Consider the following 15,248-nt stretch of genomic DNA (forward strand, 5'->3'; position numbering starts at 1 on the left):
GGTCACTGGAGATCTTGACAGGAGGCTTATCAGCAGAATGATAGGTGTGATGTCTGATTAGAGAGGACTCAAGAGAGAGTAAGAAGAGAAATTAGAGATAGTAAGTATGTATAAATCTTTCAAGGATTTTTTTCTATAAAAGGGTGCAGATAAATGGGGTCACTGGAGACAGTTTTTTTAAAGATGAGAGAAATCATCGTGTATTATGTGCTGATGGCAATAATTCAGTAGAGAGAAAAAACTGATGATGTAAGAGATTTGTACAAGTAGAGGGGCTATCTGTGGATAGGAACATGATGTTCACCCACAGTGACGAAAGGGCAAGAGAATTAATGGGCAGATGCTAATAGATATGGATAGAACCTTCTCAAAATTCTCTCCTGATTTCTCCTGTTTACTTAGGGAAATATAAATCAAGATCATGGAGTAAGTTCTGAGAAGGAGACATTGCAGTTTTGAAGAGAGAAGAGATAGTGTGAAATGGTCTAGGATAGAGGTAGAGGTAATGGACTAGAGAAATTTATCAGGATCTAATCAACTTAAAGTCAGTAATTGTGAATCTGATGAAACTAATGAGCATGGTCTCCTCCTTAACTAATTCCACATTCCACTTCAATAGCCTTAATGAAAAGTAGGTAGAATGCTGGACTTCACAAAGTTAGTTTTTTGTTAGGTGTCACAAAACATAGAAAAGAACAATGGAGTTGAGGGTGTTTAAGAGGAAATGATTATGTTAGTGAACCATAAAGACAAAAGTGAATAAGAATGGAAATGTGAGCATGAGCCATATGAGTAAATAAAACATTTGTAGAATCAATGGGTGGTAGATTCCAAACAAAGGATTATTGAGTTGAATTATATTCAACTCAATATATAGAGAAAGTAAGGGAGTAAGCCAGGGTGTACTCACAGGAGAGTGAAGAGTTTGAAATTGGGGTTCTAGAGGAGTTGCCCTTGTTACTGGTGGGTGTGGGTGGAGGACAAGATCTGTAGACAAGGGATCATAGCCTGCATGTCCATCTGCAGGGACACTGAAATCATGAAGATTTGTAACTAGAGTTATATTGGAGAGTAGGAGAGTAAACCACAAGCTAAACTCTTCAATGAATTAGGAAGAATGACCAGGAGATCTGTAGGTGATTATAACGGAAGGGTAAAGATGGCCATCAGGGACCATGAAATCCAATCCTGGGGAATAAGGAGGGAAAAGAGATCACCTACTCCACCTTCAGGCTCAGTAATACGAAGGATGAAGGAGAAAAATTAGTCACCACTGAGAGGAATCCAGGGGAAGCCACATCCTCAGGTAGAATCAGATTTTGGTTAGAATTAGATTAAAAGTACATTCAGGAAAAAAAATTGAAGATATGGAAAAATTTTCTGTTAATTCACCATCAGTTGCAGGAGAACAAGGACTGGGAAAGTATGGAGGTAGAAAAAGGGTTATCCAGTCCCAAAGGCGAATGAGAATCCAAGGAATAATGAATGCCCCCTGAGTCTCAAGTTTCTTATATAAACACGTATAATAGACTTAATGAGATTCATTCTGAGCTCTCAAGGAAAACAGTAGACAACCCAATAGTGAGGATATCAGAGGGTAGCCAGGAGGGTAGGTCCAGAAGCATGTGTATTTGGGGCCCCCCACCCCTTCAATTTTGCTATTGATGATGTGGAGTTCAAGGGTAGAGCATTCTCATCTGAAATATTTTGTGCACTTGGTCTCCCATCTCTCTCCTACCAGAAAGGAATGAATGTTAGTGAAGGATGGTCTTACTAGAAGCATGCAAAGTTTCTTGGAAGATGTAGAGATCAAAGGGATAGCCTTACCACGTATGGTGGCAAAATTCTTGAAAAATCGGGTATCAACTCTATCTGAATGATCCCATACAGAGTAGAGGTGAATGAATAGATTTGATTTCCTTCCATTGGAGTGTTAAAAGAGTAGAAAGATAGATGACATGAAGTGAATCTGTCTGCTGCCTCTTATATCATTTGGAGTACAGATTAGCCTTACCTTAGACTCCAAAATATAATGCCTCAATCAAGATGGAATGTCTATCCCTCTCAAATATGGTCCTGAGCTAGAAAGATGCTTCCTGGATGGCATTGTTTCATGAGGTTATTCAGATATTCAGATTTCTTTATTTGCTGCTTCATTATCTACTGGGATATTATCTTCATCACTAGCCAAAGACACCTCAGCCATATTCCAGGTTCCATGAAGGAAGAAAGAGGAAATGGAGAACAAAGCTCTTTCATTTTATGGTTGACCTGGACAGATACACACATCATTCCACTCATGTCCATTGGTCAGAACTTAGTCACATGCATTATAAATTCTTGGGCAGCTGAGAAATGTGGTCTGTAGCTGGGAGTTCAGTGACCCAATTAAACCTCAGAAAAATTCAAATAGTAAAAGGAAAAATGGGATACTAGATAACAGGTGATAGTGACAAATTGTCATTGTCACAGATATGACCACATGTGAATAAGGAGTGACTTTAAATAATAACCACTAAATTTCTAACTAATATATCAGGACTACAAATTAGTGCTAGGTATTATACATTTGGTTAACTTGAAATGGTTAACTTGCTCAAAATACTATTAGGGATTCAAAGATAATGAAGTTTTTAAAGAAAACACACACAAATATAGAATCTGAGTCATATAGTTTATTTCCTTATGTTTTACTTATCTTGATACCCCTAAAATGTATTAAAATAGTTACACAAGATAAGTGCTCAATAAATATTCATTAAATGAATGACAGAATGATTCACTCATTCAGTTGGTCTATCATGTCCAGCTAATTCAATTGACTGAGAAGGAAAATCAACTTGTCATTCAGTATGACTTCCATATTCCCTTAAAGGGAACAGATATTTATCTATTAGGGGTGACTTTGGCTTTTAGAATACATCTAATATCATTGGGTAGTACATGTGTTGTATGTAGGCAATAATACAATTTTTGGTCAAGAAAAAAACTGTGAATGGAAGTTAAGGAGGCTGATAAATTTATTCTGAAAATAACATCAAAAGAATTTACAAAATGAATTATTAGAATAACTTTGTATATATCCCCAAGTGACCAGTTTAAAAAGAACAATATTTGAGTATATAGACATTTTACTATGTCAATTATTTTTTTCCTTTTCACCTAATTGTAGACACTCTAATGATAGTAGGAAAAAAACCTTTCATTTTCAAATGTTGACAGACTCACATTATGAATCCTAAAAATCGCTCTGTAAAACAGAGATTCCTATCCCGTGGTTCTTAGACACAGGAAGGAAGAGGTAAGAGGTTGTCATGAAATTTAAGGGCACAGAGGAGACAGTGGGATTGGTAGTGATGGTGGTGATAGGACAGGAGATATGATTCAGAAAATACCAAGACCTAGAAATCAGTAAGAATCCCATAAATGATGTAAACATACTATAATCACCCCAACCCCTGCCCCCCCACATGTGTGTGAGACTTGGGGACTATTGGGATTCTGCACGCAGAGTCTTCGAGGGAGGTCACTGTATGTCTAAAGATCTCTTCTCCCTCTCTAGGTTGATCTATTTATGGCTTGTTAGTCTTGTTTCTTCTGCCCTACCCTCCCCTTTCCTAAGGGCAACTAATCACCTAAAATGTCTTTCCATTACCTGGGAGTGGGGAGAAAACGCTGGAGTTTCCTTAAATATACAGGTCCTTGGATCCAAGAATGGTGCCAGAGAGCAGCTATCCTGCCCCATTGCTAAATTGACACCAGGTGGGAAATCACTGGACGCAGCATTCATTCCACTCCAATCCAATGCCTATTTATATAGTTTTTCCCTTTGGCACAGAAAACCGGTTAATGATTACCCATCCTCATATGGATGGAAGTATATTTATTCTCCCAAATGAAAAGACACATTCTTTTATCCCCTGCAAACTTTCACATTCTATGCAGTTCACTTAATTGGAGAACATTCGAGGCCATTTGTCAAAAAGTCTGACAGATGTAGCCATTGTGAATCACACCACCGCACAAAGAACAGTCATCCCTGTGTCATTTGTCTTCATATATTTCTCATTCCTTTAACTTTCAAAATGAAAATTTAGGTTATATTCCAGGTTCCCTCCAGTTGCTTCTGGGAACCCAGAACTGTCCTTTAACCTCACCAATTTTATCTTTGGGATCAAAGAAAAGTGCTTTGAATAATCAAATTATGCAGGGAGCAATCTGTAGAAGTAGCATTTTTTTTCTAAGTACAGAAACACTATTTGTGTTTCTCCCCCTGTATTAGCTCTTTGAGAACGAAATCCAAATCTTAATCACTTTGCCCCATGTCTACTGTCTCTGTATATGTGTCTGGCATATCTTTAGGGACATGCTGAATATTTGTCTAGCATGTTTAGATTTAAAATTATAGCATACTATTCCTGAGCTATCACTCAGAAAACAGAAAAAGGGACTTCCCGGCGGCAGCAGCAGCTGGTAGAACGGAAAGAGCAAGACCTGATGTTTTGTTTTGCAGTTAATTAGCTGCAAGAGTTTTGCTAAAAGACATCTTCTCTAGTTCTTTTTCTCATCTGGAAAAGTCAATTGGATTAGATCAGAGATTTGCAAACCTTTTTAAACAAAAAAGTTTTTTTTAAAAAACAAAATATTATAAAAAAACCAAATAAGTGAAATGAACAAACTGTAGGATAGAGTCAGATGTCACCCTGCTGCCTTACCCCTGGTCACTCTCGTGGCATCCAGTGAAAACATTTCTCTCACCCTTGTCTAGACTTTAGAATCTCTCCCGAGGGGTTACCAGATTCAGCAAATAAAAATATAGGGGTCCCACTTAAATTAAAATTTCAGATAAAGAATAATTTTAGTGTAAGTATATATCCCAGTTATTTGGACATTTTATACACACACACTGTATTGTATTTAATGTAAACACATTATATTTATATACCCATACATACATATATACACTATATACACATTTATAGTATATTCATGCACACATACATATATATGCATATATATACACACACATACATATATATACACACTTATATACATTAATAGGTCCTTATTCAGGGGACATTACAACTAAATTCTAGACCAAGTAAATCATATATTCTGGGTTGGGTATCCCCATTAATATTGTTTAAAACCCTCCAGTAGATTCCAGTGTGAAGTCAGAGAAGAGACCCACCATTTCAACTCCTGAAAAACAATTTAAAAACTGAAATTCTTGGAAAAACAATTTAAAAACTGAAATGGACCATCTCAAAAACTATATAGTAATTATGTGCAGTATGATGTTTTGAAATGAATATACATCATAGCATGTTCAGTGCATTATCTCACATAGTTGTAATTTTTGTAGTAAGAACATGTATCCACGCTCTTTGCATTTTTCAAAAATACAATATGTCTTCATTAACTACAATCACTATGCCATATGGTAGATCTCTTGAACTTATTCCTCCTGTCTAACAATAACTTATGTCCTCTGACCAACATCTCTCAAATCCCTTTTCTCTGGTAACCACCATTCTATCTTCTTCTATGAGGTCAACTCTTTTCCACGTATGGGTAAGATCATAAAGTATTTGAGAAAGAGCATTGCTTATTCATTGCCTGGCCAGCATCTCACCTTGAACATAGTTTCAGATCAATGAATGTTTATTTGAAGACTACAGTCACTAGTATCACCACAAAAGAGGGAGATAAGTTCATCTTAATCCATGTCCAGAAAAGCCATGATCTCTAGCTTAAAGCCTGAATGCATTATCCCTACCCAAACTGGGCGATGTGCTATATTGGGTATACTTGGTGCACTTAAAACTGGGATCTCCATCACTGCTGGGTCCCAAAAAGAGAAGAGTACAGAATAGAGAATTGAGCTGCTGAGAAGGCCTGAGTGCTGTTTCGGGCTTACCCATCCTCATCATGTGCTTCAGTGTCTTCGATAGAACAGGGAAAATAAGATAGAATAGCTGATTGTACTTCTAGAATGTGGCAAGCAATCCCTTTGTATGCATTATAATTAAACTGCATAGACATGATTTTCAAATTTCAGTGTGTATCAGAATTACCTGGATGCCTTGTTAAATGTGTAGATTGCTGGTCCTCAAGCCAGAGTTTCTGGTTTCCAGAGTCTGGAAGGAGGCCTGAGAATTTGCATTTCTACCCAATTCCCAGGTAATGCTGCTGGTGCTGGTTTGGGGCTCACACATTGAGAACTACTGCTTTACAGCCATATCCCATATTATTCCCCTTGGCAAATACAATAAAATTGAGACTCAGAAAAGTTAAATGACTCATCCAAATTCATGCAGTAAACATTCATGCTCTATACTGTCAAGTGTATCTGCCTTTTGGGCCCGAAAGAGTATCTTAAAGACTACAGCAGGTAGTAAAGTTTTACAATTATACTATTTTGATTTTTAAGAATAAAAAAAAATGGTATTTTTTAAGCAGGAAAAGATGAGCACTTGTTTCTATTTGATGGGGTTCTGAAATGTGGGAATTCTACCCATCTGATTGGTTGACAAAAGAGTTCCATACCACTGAATTACAGCTAGAAGCTGTTTTGTCCTTTGGAATTTATTGTCACTTCATAAAGACATGGTCTGCAGAACCCATTAGCATGTTCTTGCCAGTGAATGGCTCAGGAATAAGGAGTGAGCTCTCGATATGTGGGGTTTGAGATACAGGCTAATAAAAGGCACAAAATGACAATTTACTCATGAAAGTTTGAAGCCACTGTTCATATTTTCCACATTTTAACAAAGTGACAGAAAACCATACCTACACAGCTATGATTAATCTATTTTAAAAGAGAGAAAGTGAAAGTTTGATGGGAAGAAAAACGTTTTACCTAACAGCTAATTTGAAAACCAAAAAGACTTTCTTTTTCTCCTGTTGGCTTGGAAACAGCCATTTCTCTGTATCCTGATTTTTTTTTTACCTTCCCAAAGGATTTCAACTTTTATTTAAATGAAAAGTCATTTCCCAGTTTTTGAAAGTCTGGAAAACAGTTCATTTCAAAATGAAAAAATGGTATCATATCTACAATTAACTTCTTTCAGGACATGGGGAGAAAGACAGGACCTTAAACTCACCCAAAGGAGTCTTTAGAAAGGTCACAGAGGCTCCACAGAAAAGAATGATACCGTTTTTCTTTCTATTTGTGCTAGTGATCCAGGAGTTAGTTTCATTTCTTGAGAAACAGGTTTGCAGAATAGGAAATATGATCTAATATGACATCTCCTCAGAGGGTTCTGACTCTTAATTAAAAAGACAACAAGGATAACTTGAACACTTTATTACAACTATGAAATGTAAATGTATGAAATGTAAAAACATGATGTAAAACTCAAGTAGCATTTCTGGTGCTTGGTTTTGAACTTGCCCCCATGCATCTAAAGGGCACATCCTGATACATGACCCCAGTGACCAACTCCTCCAAGACTGCTGCTCAAAACACTATTGTTGGAAGCACAGGATGCGGGATTATCAGCCACCTGGAGTCTGCCTTGTCTCACCTGTGGATGGTTAATGCCCTCAATGAGTATCCAACTGCAAGTTTAGAAATATGTGTTCTTAAGTTTTGATTTTTGTTTTTTCTGTCTACATTTGTGGCCAGTGAACACAGTCATTGAACTCTGCTAATAATCACAGTGAAATGACCATGGACTGTGGACACTGGGACATCCTCTCTTTACATAAATTCCTTCACTCTGCTGTGCTTCTCACCCCCGTGATGGGCACAGGAGAATCTACCTCCACAAGCTGTGGAAGCTGAAAGCAGGTGATGGATACTCAGCCCTATCACAGAACCTTGAACGTGGGAAGCATTAAATAAACAGTTTTGTAATTATTCCCTCCACTGATGACCTTATTTTTCCATACAAAGCTAGTGTGTTTGATTTTCTCAGGCTATGTCCATGTAAACACATACTTGCTACTTTAAAATAAATGCATGCACCATCACATTTGTTGCAAATTAATTTCACTGAGTGCTGAAATTTTTTTTAAAAAAAACAACACAGGATTTATTACGTTGGGTTGGGTGAAGCCAAAATACTCAAATGAAATTTAACTGCTGGTGTAGGTGATATTCTGAAACATATTTAATCTTCCCTGGGAAAGCAAATTCAACAAAGCTAGGAAGAAGGGTATACATCTCTGAAATGAGATGCTTTTAAAGGTTTTTAGAATTAAAAGAAGTAAAAAATAATAGATCACCAGGGAAAATGTAAGATGGTGTGGTATGTGGAAGGTTAAAAATGGCCAATTGGAGAAATGCAGATATGCATTGTGATGACCCAGGTGGAGGTGAAAGGAATGACAAAAAGTGTTCTGTTCCCTGTTTCAAGTATAGGCACAAGTTTTTATTTTAAGGCCCCAGATATTAAAGTCTTACTTTCTGAATTTAATCCTGCCTTTATGCCCCAAAGGTCAGAGTATGCAACCAATAGAATTAAGACTAGCACATTTCTTCTCAAGAGAGACAATTCCAGTGAGGATTTCTCATGAGCTATCATTGATTTAGGGATTATGGGGCACACAAGGTGGCAGCCTTGGCCAGGAATTAAGCAAAGGATAAATATCAGAAGGTCACTTCTCTCATAAAGATACTGTGAGTACTGACATTTCTTGCCTCCCCAGTTTGTCATTCCATTGTTAAAGCAGGTGTCTCTCTGACAGATCTTCCAGGGAAGAGATGCTGCTGTTCTGAAGCATTGGGCTCTTTACTTAGAAAATAACAAATGGCTTTTCTATTTGGAGAAGAGACTTCTTCCTTCATATAAACCTGGGCTTGACAGATAAGAATCAACAACCTTTTTCAGAACTGCTTGCTATAGACTGAATGTTTGTATCCCCACTCCAGGATATTTATGATGGCATTAGGGGGTGAGGCCTTTTGGGGAACTGATTAGGTTCTGAGGGTGGAACCCTTTTGAATGGGATTAGTGCCCTTTTAAAAAAGACCTGCCAAACTCTTTCACTCCTTCCACCCTGCGAGGACACAGTGAGAAAAGGACATCTATGAACCAATAAGGGGTCCCTCACCAGATACAAATCAAAAGTACCTTGCCCTTAGACTTCCAAAACTGTAAAAAAAATAAATAAATTTATATTATTTATAAGCCCACGCAATGTATGACATTTTGTTAAAGCAACCAGAACAGACGAAGACAAGAATTATGACAGAGACTGGGGGATGATGAGTGAGCTCAGCCTTCACCCCAATTTTTCCCCCAATTTAATTTTCTTCACCCAATAATAAAGAACCATTCACATTTACTTGACTTTAGAGAAGTTATTAAAATGAAGAGTTGGTCCTATGCTGTTCGTTATGCCAGATGGCTCCCCCGTTGGCATGAGTTTAACTGAGTCTAACTCACTCCCTTGTTTAGATGTCATCTCTAAGCAAGAAAAAGGATGTTAGCCATTTATAGCCACAGCCCACCAGGTGTATTTCCCTAGCATATAGTGGGGAGAAATTCCAGCTGGCAGTATCCTGGGCCTAACTCCAGCATTTTCACAATTTCACTAGGTAATTGAATTTGAATTTATTTGCAAAGAAAAGAAAACCTGGAGACTAAAATTTTTTTAAAGAGTTTTGAGCCAAGGCACATTTGCAAGAAAACGTTGATTACAATCTTCCTACCGCGGGGGGGGGGGGGGGGGGGGGGAATGAGGCAAACAGGGGAACAGAGCAGCACATTAGCACAGCCAGTGGGCTAATACCTGCAGCAAAAGAAACTCCTCGGGAAACGTTGCTTGCATTCCACCGCTTCCCGAGACTCTAAATATAACTTCATTTCCTTTCTGATTACTTTTCCTTTTCAAATGAAGTATTTTTTTTTTATTTTACAGAATTCATGTAACCATGATTTCAAATGGCAGAATTTAACTAAAATTTATATCTCCAAGAAGTATCTCATTTTTAAGTTCAATAAAGAAAAGAGGCTGAAAATTAAAAGAAAAAAAAACCCAAACTTTGTTTTCTTTCTGTCATAAAAAAAAAGATATGAGTATATGATTATACAGCATGTAACTCTAGTGTCTTAAAGTGCCTTCTGTTAATGCCAGTAGGTATTCTAGAGATTACCTGTACTAGATTCTGAGCGCTACCATAATGAAGTGCAAAAACAGAGAGGCTTACCATGTGAAATAATCTTTCACATTTCTGGCAGCTGGATGTCTGCAAGCAGGTTCTGGCAGGGCCATGCTTGTTCTCCTAGCTTCTGGTAGTTGCTGGCAATCCTGGGTGTTCCTTGGCATGCAATATTGCCTGACTCCGTCTCTGATCTGTCATCACTTGTCTGACATCTCTCCGTGAGTCTGTGTCTTACCAAGGCAGTCTCCCCTGCGTCTGAGTGTCTTCCTGTCGTCTTCCTCTGTGCGTCTCTGGTTGTCTCTTGCCCTCTTTCCACAATGACATCAGTTACGTTGCCTTGAGGACGCGCCTGCTCTGGTCTGGTTCTTCTTTACTGGCATTTTAAATTACTTCTCCAAAGAGCCAATTTCCAAATGAATCACATTCACAGGTATCAGGGGCTAAGAACTTCAACAAATCTTTGTAGAAGATCCAAATTCAACCCACAAGACTAAGCCAAAAAAGCAGAGCATGGGAAGATAGAAGAATGAATATGACTTTTAACTTCAGCAGGAAGAAAGCAGCTTTGACCTATTGAGTTCTTGGAATATTGTCAACATCATATGCCTTTGACAAGTGATCACTCCTGGCTGTAATTTGTAGCCAAAAGTACTTGTTAGGACAATAACCCTGGACATTGCAGACACATATTTTTTTTAGATTATATTTAATTACAAACAAGCAAACCAAAAGACTTCATCTATAAACTATTTAGTCCACTTTGGCACACTGAAAATTTCAAAGTAGTAGTTCCATATCCCTTGAAAGCCCTCTAAACATAGGTACCAAGAAGCAGTGCCTGAAAGGGGGGTGTCAGGGATGATTTCGAGTGCAATCCCAGTGGCTCTGGAGACTGAGGCAGGAGGATCTTGCAGTTCAAAGCCAACCTCAGCAACAGTGAGGCACTAAGACCCTGTCTTTAAATAAAATACAAAATAGGACTGGGGATGTGGCTCATGGCCGAGTGCCCCTGAGTTCAATCCATGGTACCCATGCAAAAAACAAAACAGACCAACAAACAAACAAAAATAAAAAAACAGGGGAATATAAGTGTGCTCTTTCTCACTGGTGACAGTCCACTTTTTAACAGCTTGTGACAGAACTACCAAGCAACACCCTGCTTTGCAGTGGGTTTTCATTGTAAACACATGTATTGGTTTAATTAGGAAAGTGCTTATATTGTTTGTTCTTATTCTAATACAACTAATTAGTTCTTGCTATTCCTTGTTTTACAGTGTGATATAGGTTTATCATTTATTGTTTCAAGGCTATTTGGACACTTCTTACTATTTAATAGGCATCATTATAGACATTGTGGATAGAGCTAGTTAGAAAAGAAAGTCCTTGCCTTTGTGGATTTCATATTTTATATAAACATAATAAAGAAGATGTAATACAGTCAGCCTCTCTATCTGTGGGTTCTACATCTGGAAATTCAAACAACTATGGTCTTTGAAAAAATTTGACAAAAAATTACATCGGCACTGAACACATAGAGACTTTTTCTTTATCATTATTCCCTAAAAATGCAGTGTAACAACTATTTACATAGCATTTACACTGTATAAGATATTGTAAGTAATCTGGAAATGATTTAAAGTATACTTGGGATATGCATCGGTTATGGGCAAATTCTGCACTATTCTATACAAGGGAGACTTGAGCATCCACCAGTTTTGGTATATACAAGGCAGTCCTGGAACCCATTCCGTGGGTACTGAGGGATGACTCCATGATGTCAAGTAATGAAGTATGATATTTAAAAATCAAGCAGAGCAAGTAGATGGGAAATAACTAGGGCATCGCTGTGGAAAGAGGGCCTCTGAATGTCTCTCTGAAGAGGGGGAATTTGAACAGAGCTTTCAAAGAGGTGAAACATTGCAATGTGACTGTCTGAAGGAGGAGGCAGAGAGTTCAGCAGGTACAAGGACCCGAAGAAGAGGCATGCTTAATGTGTCCCTGGAGCATTATGGCTGGAGCAGAGTGACAGCGAGGAAAGAGACAGATGGAGAAGAATCCAGGATCCAGAGACATAGGATATTGTAGACTGTGGGAAGAACTTTAGCTTCATTCTCAGCAAAGGAAAAGCATGGGAGGATTTGAATAAAGGAGTGATGTGAGCCAATTAACAGTTTCTGTGGTGATTCCTGTATGGAGAACAGGCTATTAGAAAGCAGAGCTAGGATATCATGTGGTCACCCAGGCAAGAAATGATAGGGGCAAAAAATCCAATGGTGAAGACTCACTGGATTTAGGTCATATTTTAGAAGTAGAGAGAATTCGTTGGTTGTATTGGTCAGGATGGGCACTCTAGGTGAGGGGTTTGGCTCACGCTGCCTCTGTTATACAGAAGTCATTGGTTCGTTGAAGACCCTGCTCATACCTGGCACTTGGATGGCAACTGCCCCCTCCCAGGCCCATAGAGGCACAGGTTATCAATCATTCTGAACATGGATACAGTCTGAGAAGCCTTCTTAACACAGCCATTCAGACAACCCCTGCCTACAGGTCATCCTTGGCACTTGAGATGACAGCTATCTGACATCCTTGCTTAGGATTTATATGCACGTATGCATATATATTAGGCCTATTTTTATATCATTAACATATAGTTAAACATACCCTTTGCTAACAGGGTAGGCATAACTCTTAGGATACGCAGTTAATGTTAGATATATATGTTACTGTCAGGATGTGGAAACTTGAAGTCACCTTTGGGTCCCCTCTTTCTCCCACACCTCCCATCCTCTAGTCTTCTAGTAAATGCCTGTTTGTTCTCAGAGTCATTCTTCTCCTCTCCCTCTCTTGCTTTCCTTAGCATCGGAGGAGCTGCATTTCCTAGGTTCCCTTTCCTTCTGGCTCCTGGTGAGGCTCAGCCAATAGGCAGCAATCAGAGAAGCCTAGACAGCAGGAAGAGGGGAGAACACAGACATTTGTGTGTTCTGTGATGCTCCTGGTGGTAGGTGTTTCCTCTCCACTTTCTATCTGTCCAGGTAGCCCCTCCCACCTATGGTTTCAGCTCCCATTGAATAATCCAGCTTTGGGGCTCTAATGTTACTTTTGCATTGTCACCCATCCTAGGGGTGGTTGTAGCTTCCTGCCTCTATTAATCTGTGGATCAAGACTGTCCCATTGAGTGTCTTAGCTCTTCCACTATTTGAGTAAGTGATTCCTTGTATTAAATTCCCTCTGCTGAAAGACCTAAAATCGTGAGCCAAACCCCTCACCTAGAGTGAGGGGTCTTTTGTTTTCCTAAAGATAATGGAGTCTACCATGACTCTTCTATGGGGAAAAAAAAAGCACAATTAAACTGAAATTCATTGAAAATAAGTATCTTTTCTTTCCTTTTCCTCTCCCAGGAGTTTTAAAAAAGCCTCTCCTGGTGTCACTTCATCCCAGTGGTTTATTTCCACTCTACTGATGAGTACATGTGGTAACACACGAGCTCTGTTCCTTGTAACCTTTTTGTTTTTCTGCAGATTAATTCAAGAAGTTCCTATCTGAGGGCCGGATCTTTGAGCTGACAGTCTATCGTGAGGTTAGATTGTGGGGTTGTGTTCACCCAAATAGAGTGTGATATCACCCAGTAATTATGACCCCCTGACCTTTCTGGTTATTTCTGTGTGCCCTGAAGTCATCACTGGTTGGTACCCAGCCCAGTGTTGGCCCCGTGGCTAGTGAAGATCTGAGATGTTCTATGTCTTGGGCAAGACTTTATTCTGCTGAGGAATTCAGCCAAACAGGCTTTGAGGAGCAAAGCTGAGGATCTCTTTGGAAAGAAGCCTTTAAAACGAAGTCTAGTGCTTCTCCATTCAAGAGCCAAACCATGGGTTTTCTTAGCTGTATCTCCTCCAAAAGTGATTGTTCTCTGCTGCAAATATCCATGCTATGGCAAGCTAAGAGCCCTGGTCCCCATCTCCTCATTTATCTTTCCCTTGTTTTTACTCTTGTAAGGATTCTTTCATCCCCCCAAAATGGAAATGGGGAGATTAAATTTAATACCACTGTCAATGCCTCTGGTGCATATTAATTTTCAGTTTAACTAATTCAGATAGCAATTTATGTGGCTATTACCTTAAAATAAAATATTTTATATTTCTTATTTTTTAATCTCCAGTAGAATAACAAGTTATTTTATTATTCAAATAGGGCTCACTTCCTGCTGTTTTCAATACGATTTTTAATAAATATGTAAATTCTAAAATTAATTTACAGCATCCATTGGGAGACATGATTTTTGAAATGACAAAAATTTGATGGATTGTAAAATTATCCCCCTTAAAATCATTAGTCATAGTGAGCAGAGTGTACCAACCTCTTATAATTTTACAGCTTTTTCTTCATCTTATCTTCTGCGAGGGACGCTCTTAAAATTGATTATAAAATGGTATATTTCTTAGGCCATAATTCATTCACAGATTAATTAGATTTTTAGTTAATATCCCATCATGGTGTGGGATGGGAGCCAATGGTGTTTTGTAATGGTTGAGTGTTGCAGGAGAGAAGCCCTGATTGCTGTTCCCAAGTGACTAAAGCTACCAGCGCTAATCACTAATCACATTCCGACCACATAAAGTGTAAAATCCCTCACTACATTTTTTTTCTAGATGGCTCACAGCAAGAGATCTTTATTGGCCCAGACCCAACAGACGAAAATTTACTCACACATTCTTGTGAGAAGTTATTATTTTTTTTTCCTTACTCAAAATGAAATTTCTGTAGCTATCCTCTGAAAGTATCAGGAGAGGTGAGTGTGTGTGTGTGTGTGTGTGTGTGTGTGTGTGTGCACGCGCATGCGAGCGTGCTTGGCATCGTCGGACTTGTTATCCTAGTCACTTTCCAATGGGAGCAGCCTTTGGATTAGTTTCATGGGTTTAAGTTGTCTTCTGGTAGCACCCAACACGAATATTTAAGGTGAGTCTTGCCAGTAACTTCTTTAACACTGATTTAAAGAAAAGTGTTTTTCCCAATCACTTATGAGAACTGTAGATACGCATGGCAAACAAATCATAGGCACTGAACCCTCCGATGAGAAACTCCAGCCCACTCCTATTTAACTGAGTGAAACTCTAGGTTTTCACAGAGTTGAAGACAA

At 38.6% G+C, this 15,248-nt stretch overlaps 1 protein-coding gene across 1 annotated transcript in view; it reads left to right on the forward strand.

The window, feature by feature from the left end:
• Nucleotides 1-15,248, forward strand: part of NCKAP5 (NCK associated protein 5) — an 858,948-nt gene that overhangs the window by 826,467 nt on the left and 17,233 nt on the right. The window lies entirely within an intron of this gene.

The sequence above is a fragment of the Spermophilus citellus genome (assembly GCF_964194105.1).
Source record: "Spermophilus citellus genome assembly, chromosome: 11".
In the NCBI taxonomy this organism is placed as follows: Eukaryota; Metazoa; Chordata; class Mammalia; order Rodentia; family Sciuridae; genus Spermophilus; species Spermophilus citellus.